This window comes from Pteropus medius, unplaced genomic scaffold (assembly GCF_902729225.1).
Source record: "Pteropus medius unplaced genomic scaffold, Ma_sr-lr_union100, whole genome shotgun sequence".
NCBI lineage: Eukaryota > Metazoa > Chordata > Mammalia > Chiroptera > Pteropodidae > Pteropus > Pteropus medius.
The window spans coordinates 35521335-35528901 of record NW_024355205.1 but is presented as its reverse complement, the minus strand read 5'-3'; the positions used below and the strand labels follow the sequence as shown (position 1 = coordinate 35528901).

The 7567-nt window shown below is 39.7% G+C and overlaps 1 pseudogene; it reads right to left on the bottom strand.

Annotated features, from left to right (window-relative positions):
- Positions 1-6915: 6915 nt before the first annotated feature.
- Positions 6916-7031, bottom strand: LOC120599173 (uncharacterized; annotated as a pseudogene).
- Between the last annotated feature and the right edge of the window lie 536 nt (positions 7032-7567).

The window sequence follows — 7567 nt, the reverse complement described above, 5'->3', positions numbered from 1 at the left end:
AGGGAGAGGCAGAGACCAACTGACAGTAGGGGACCCGTGCCGATGGGAGCACCACAGCAAAGACCCAAGGACGCCTGGTGCCAATGGGCGAGAAGACGACGTGGAACCCAGAGCCACCTTCAGTCCTGAGCAACCTCCCAGGTTCGTCACCTGTGGGGCCAACGGCACCTTAGTTTCTGTTCCCTCCATATTCCTTATTACCGGGTGGGTCCTTAAATAAATTATATGACCCCAGTTCTTAAGGTGACCTCAATGAGTCTGTTCCTTACCGTAAAACGAAATGCATCATTTGATCTACCACACATGACAAACTAATGCCAGCGACATTATTCTACTCTATTTTTTTGGAATGATTGGGGTCCAAGGTCAAGAAAGACTCAGTCAAATGCTTTCTGTTCCATTTCCTTACTTTGTTGGTTGGGTCAGTGACATACTGAGAGAAGAGGAAGGCGGGGAGAAGGAGACAGCAGAGTAGAGCTGGGGACCGTGTCCGTGTGTTGACACGTCACTCATAGATTTTGTGGGATGGGGACATGTGAGGTCAAGGGCTGTTTTCCAAGTCGTTTTCCCCTCTGTTCACCATCGAAGGCTCGTCGGACCACTCAACTCGCTAATTTAGTCTTTGGTGTTCAACACAGGACTTTTGCATCTCCCCTGATGGAGGGAAGAAATGAGGAAAAAATGTTCATGGTAATCTCATAATCATTATCTAAATTACTTAGAGGAGCATAGAAAAAATACACTTTCTTATTCGATAAGTATTTACTGTGCTACGTGACAGGTAGGGTCGTAGGTACTTAGGAGAGATCAATGACTAAAACGAAGACCCCTACCATGGGATACTTACATTGTAGCAGGGGGAGCAGGCAAAAATATATATAATTGATAAGATAATATAACAAATCATAAGTATAATTCAATACGGTAATAAAGACGCTGATACCAGCAAATGTCACATGTTGAAGGCGCTAAGTGTACTGGGAAGGAAGGAAGCGCAGAGCGTGGGAGGAGGACACGGAGCTCGCTGGTGGGAGGACAGACTGAAGTTTTAAATAGGGATGGTCAAGGTCGGCCCCATGAAGAGGATGACCTACACGAAAAGACTTGTGAGAGGCGAAGGAGTCGGTCTCCGGGGCACCCGGGGGGGAGTGGTCAGGCAGGTGAGACAGTCACTGCCACCGTCCTGAGGCAGGAACATCGGGCATGTTCAAGAGCAGCGAGGCCAGCGTGGCTGAACCTGGAGGGGAGAGAGAGAAGCAGGAGGCTGGGCAGAGGACTGGGGCCAGGCCACACGGGGCACTGCGGAGAAAGGATGGTCAAGGATGGCCTCGCGCCTGAGCCAAAACCGTACTAGGTATATTGGTGTTTAATTGGTTTAATCATCGAGGGGATCCTTCTGGTGGGGGAGGAGAGCTGTATATCATACCACCCCCCAAACCCAGAAGGTCCTCACATGCTCCCCTCCGTAGAACACCACTATTTCGTGGAGGTACCAGTCCCGATGGGCAAGAAGGCAGCCTTCTCCACGTCTTGCTCCTCACACGTGTTAGGGTGGGGAAGGGGTTGAAGGTCAAGGTTGTAAACACTTTGAAATTAACCTCTATCATCACCTAATACGTGCAAACTCTCTTCTAAGGCAATTCTTTATGTATCGTCAATAAGCGATATGTCTCACTTATTTATAAATAAGCAATATTTACATATCACTTATATTCCAACAAGGTATCTTGACCTGAAATACACTAGAAAATGAGGTACGATTTTTAAAAGGCTCTTAAGGGGTGTATCTGAGTGAAACAACTAAGTTTTAGTAGCGTTTCCATGTGTTTATTTTGGATGGCAGAACCAAGTTAACCTTCATCCATTCTGGATGGGGCCAGACTCTGAGGAGGGGGGACTATTTGATGGCTAAATATCTCAGTTAATGTGGTTTTATTCCTCAGGAGATGGGATTTCTATCATTCTAAATCTTCTATAAACCTTTCTCTATGGTTTCATCTGGTGTTCTTCATAGTCTATCTTTCAGAATAATCATGTTTTTGGATTTTAAATCCTCTTCTTTTGATTATTTGCAAGCTACTGTAGAGATTCACGATGCATGGTGAATTAAAAGTTTTCTGAAGCCCTTTGAGCCTCAGATTCTGCAGGGATGATCCTCAGAGATGGTTCCTATGACTACCTAACATCTGGCTTTATTGTGGCTTCACTGTCCAGTGCTCGCCCATGACCGTCTCATAGGAGGGAGTGAGCATTTTACTGGTGAAGTTGTGTTCTACGGTAATAGAAACAGACAATACGGACTGAATGTTTGTGTCCCCGCAAATTTATATGTCGAAGCCCTATCCCCCAATGTGATGGGGGTGGGGCCTCTGGGAGGTGATTTGGGTTAGATGAGGTCATAGGATGGGGCTCCCAAGAGGCGATTAGAGTCTTTAGAAGAAGAGGAAGAGATGTCAGCTTCCTTTCTTCTCCTCATGAGAATAGCAGGAGGGCGGCCAGCTGCAAACCACGAGAAGACCCTTGCCAGGAACCGAATCTGCTGGCACCTTGATCTTGGAGTTCCCTGGCTCCAGGACCATGAGAAAGAAATGACTGCCGTTTAACCCACTCAGTCTGTTATGACAACAAATGTGAGGGTTTTTAAAGTCCTCACAATGCAAACTCACGAATGTCCGATGTCTACTGTCGAATAAAATTGAAGTATCATTCTTTCCGTGCATTTAATAAAATCTAAGTATCATTTAAGTACAAGAAAACACACAACTCCTAAGTGTTTGGTTCGGGGAGTTTGGACAATTGAACACCTGTGTAACCATGACCTTGATCAAGATCTAGGGCACATCCACCACCTCGGGACGTCCCTCCTGCCCCTTCTCGGTCAATAATTGGCCCACCCTCACCATCCCAAAGGCAAATAATCTCTGACGTCTATCGATGTAGATTAGTTTGGCCTGTTCTAGAGTTTCAAGTAAATGGATTCTTCCAGTACGCATTCTTTGTGTGTGTGACTTCTGTCACTCGATGTGATGTTTTTGAGATGCATCCATGTTGTTTTCCCTGTCAGTAATTTGTTTCTTTGCCTGGCTGAGTACTATTCCATTTATGAATACACCACAATTTGTTAATCCATCCTCCACAATGGACATTTATTTTTTGGCTATCGTAAATTTTTTTGGCTGTAAACATTCTTGTCTATGTCTTTCCGTAGACATGTTTTAATGTCTCTTGAGTGAGTACCCGGAAATGGAATTGCTGGGTCGTAGAGGAGATGCATATTTAACCCCAGGGGAGCTGCCAGACAGATCTCTAACACGGCTGTATCATTTCACTCTCTCCCAGCAAAGTATGGTAGTTCCCGTGCTCTACATCTTGGCCAATGGCGCTGTCGATCATTTTTTATTTTAGCTAATCTAGTGGGTATGAAACGGCATCTTTCTATAATTTTCATTTCTCTGATGATTAATACTGTTGAGTGGCTTTTCATATGCTTACCGGCCTTTCAGATAGCTTCTTTTGTGAAATGTCTGTTCGAATATATTGCCCGTGTTAAAAATTATTTATTTCATGTTAATTTGTAGGAGTTCTACTATTTATCTCTGTATTGATCTTTTCTCCTTGGATACTCTCTAAATTCCTTGAGAGGTTTTATCAACTCTGTCTACAGTGTCCTCCACAATTCTTTGTAAATAGCAGGCACTTAATAAATATTTATTAGATTATCAGCATGTTTTAGGCTCTGTCTATACAGTGGCATACTCCGTTGATTTTATTAAAAGAATTGGGTCAAATTTAGGTATTTAATTTTTCGATTGATGACGTCTCTTACTTTTCAGTTTTTAAATTTGACATTATTCTTTTCTAGTACGTTGACCTTTAACAAACATTCAGATTACTTAGTTCCAAATGTTTTAAGCTAATCTGGCATATACTACTTGAGTTTGGAAACTATAATAAACTTCATAGTTAATTTCCATAAGACTTGAAAGATATGAAAATTTCATGATAGGTGGTCTGTTCTAGATGTTAAAATATTTATAGTCTTTAAAAAGAGAATATTATGTACTATGATCTTATGTTTTTCTCCTCTTCTGAAGTTTATGAGACATTTCTTAACAGGAATCAGAGCCTAAAGAGCAGAAAGAAGAAATATAAATACTTTTATTTGAAGATAACGATGGTGAACACTGACAAAGAGAATATGTGAGGCTTTTAAAATCTTGTCTCCCTTCCAATTTTATCAGCCAAAGCATTACAAATTTATGTTCTACTTTGAAAGAACACCTGCAATGACGTCATCTTCACATTCTCAAATTAGTTTCTAGGCAGACTGGCCAGCTTGGGAAAGCCAGAGAAATATTTCCAGGCTTGTCCATTTGAACTTTGTCCCAGACTGTTTGCTCATGGGTATTACTCCATGTTTTAGAGACACTCTCGTCCCCAGGTTGATTCAGAGAATCATAGTCTAGATCTTGAAAATTATAAGTAGCCAACGAATTTATTATTTTTCAGTCGATTGGTTTTAAACTCAAGTCAATTCAACAAATTAAAATATTTTTTTTGACCTCAAAATAATATTTTCTTGTTGTAGACAATATAGCATAAAAGTATAGAGAAAACGAAAGTGATCTGACAATCCGTCTCACAAAAATAATAATTATTAAAATCTCTTAGGTTTACTTGCAATCTTTTTTATTTTTAGTTTTTTTTGGTACTATATATAATTTCTATTCTATTAAAAAAAAAAAACATGTTGAATATACTCCATGGATTCTGTGTTTTGTTTATTGTTTTGTTTTTTTCCAGAATGATTTTCACACGTCATTACAGATTTTAATGGTGGCATAACATTTTATCATGTGCCATTTCCTTATGCTTGTATTGTGTTTCAGTCAAATTTGGTTGCTTTTTTTCACGTTGCTAGTAAGAACTTAATCTTTTCTGTCCATGAGAGTACAGTTTCTGTTTGTTTCATGTTGGTACACGGAAAAGCTATTGACTGTTGTGCATTTATTGTTTTGTTAATCTGGCCCCTTTTCTAAGCTTTTTAAAAAATCCTAAGCGTTTCAGAGTTGATTCCCTTAAATGTTTAGGTTATCCAGTCATATCACTGGTATATAATGATTTTTCTGTCTCCTTTCCAATGGTTATAGTTTGTATTTCTCGTTCAGATCTTATTACATGAGTCATATCTTCTTAAGCAACGTGATGCTCTGTTTCCAATTTTATGGGACTACTTCAGTGTTTTACTATTAAGATGCTGGCCATTTGTTTATATAATTCTTATGTGAAAGAGGTATCCTTTGGTTCTAGTTTCCCCCAAGGATTTTTTAAAATTCAGGAATGTGTTTTAAGTGTTACATAATGCCCTTAAAGGACTATTAAAAGTAGGACTACTGACATAAAGAATTAGAATGTCAGATTTCCTAATACCAATCCTTTTGCAATCCCAAACTAAGGTAAGTTTTCCCGGATCATGATAGAAAATTCTTTTAAGATGCTATTTATTTGCAGCTACTTTATATAGAATTTTAAAATTACTCCTAAGTGAGGCTGGTTTATGGTTTCCTTTCCTTTGCATTGTCTTTGTTAAGTGCTGGAAGTAGCTTCGTGAAGTACATTTCTGTCGCTTTCCATCTTTTCCTGTGCTTTGGAGTATTGGAGATGATCTAATTCTTTAAAAGTTTAAAAGAAACTTTTGAGATAAGTTCATCATATTTTAAATTTCTTTTACGGTTACTCATCTATTGACGTTTGAGATTTCTTCTTATGTCAATTTTGGTAATGCACCCAGAAAACCGTCCCTCCCCACTTTTAAAGATTTCCTTTTGTATTTTACATGGAACAGAATATCATGACTTCCTGTCACGTTTGTTCTCACCTCAGTCTATTTTTAGAAACTTTTTAATACAAAATTTGAGAGAATAGAACAACATATTGCTGTACCCATTGTCTGGCTTCCGTTCCCATCATCTCACGGGCGATTTTATCCTGTCTGTACCGACATTCACGTGCTCACTCACTGCCTCCCTCTCCCGTTATTTTGAACACATCCCATCATCGTAATTTCATCTATAACTATTTCGGCATAGGTCTCTAAAATATGGGAACCCTAAAAATAATAAAAATGGCACTACCTACCTAAAACATGAATAATTCCTTAATATCATCAAATATTCAGCGTCCATATTTCCCCAATTATCTTCTGCTTGTTTATGATTTGAGCTCATACATTACAATCGATTGAAATGTCTCCTATAATTCTTTGATTACGTTTTTCTATTGAACCCATCTTTTCCTCGAAATTTCTTATTTCTAAATTCTTATTTATTTTTTGATTATATTTGTCAGAAGTGTATCTATCTATTTTACCACTTTCTCATTTCTATATTTGTTCATTTTTTTCCATTTTCTTGATTATATTTCCCTAGAGTTTATCTATTATGTGTTTTAAGAAACCAAGTATTTCATTACATCAAATCTGACACTGCGTTCGCCTTCTCCAAAACCTATCTATGTTATTGAAATTTTAATTTCCTTAGAATCCTTCCTTACCTCACCTATCCTATTTATCTCCTCGTCTTATAGTTCTGGCTCATCTTACTTTTTTTTTTTTTAAAGAAACCGATATTTATTTTCTATCAATATTATTTTCATTGTCTGTGGAAGAGCAGCCGATGTCACTCAGCGGTGCCTCCTTCCCATTCACTGGCCTGAGCAGTGGCCGTTACAATCCTATCTTGGGGACAAGATGGGTGCTCCAGTCTTCAGGAGGGAGCTGCTGAGTAGGACAGAGGTGCCTTCAGACCAGCCTGTGTCCTCGGGCAGAGTAGCAGTAGCTCGGGAGCTGGGGCAGTCCACCCATCCTGAAATTCATTTTATTATTATTATTATTATTATTATTATTATTATTATTTATGCCTACTGCACCTGGTCTTCTTAGGTGGTCTCCCATCCAAGTACTAACCAGGCCCGACCCTGCTTAGCTTCCGAGATCAGACATCGAGCTTGTTCGGGGTGTCATGGCCGTAGACCATGGACTGTGGCTCCACTGGGGTGTGAACCCAGGATCTCCTGTGTGTAAAGCAGACGTGCTCACCGCTACACTATGGAACCACGTCCGTAAAATTCATTCTTGGCTATAGCCTTTTCAGCAGTGTCCACTCCTCCCTTTCAATCTCTCCTAGATCTCTGTAGAAGTAGGTCTGCGTGACATCCCATGGTTGCCCATGGAGATGGTGTCACATGGTTGCAGAACTTCTTGGTCTAGTGTTCACCATATCGGACCCACTGAAGGAACTCCTGGCCATTTTTCACACATTTTAAACCCTCCTCAAACCTCTCATGCATTAAAATTACTATAACCTCCACTCACTCGGACAGAAACTCTTGTGGAGTTGGTGAAAACTTGCCCCACATATAATAGACTCCCTACTATCTTTCTGCTTTTAATGCTCATTGTCTTATCTCTTTCACCATGGTCTGTTCCTAGATTTTGGTTTTCTGATCTTCTTTCACAGAGATACTGCCTTCTCGGATTCTACAAAGGATGGCAAACTATTTCCAAGTT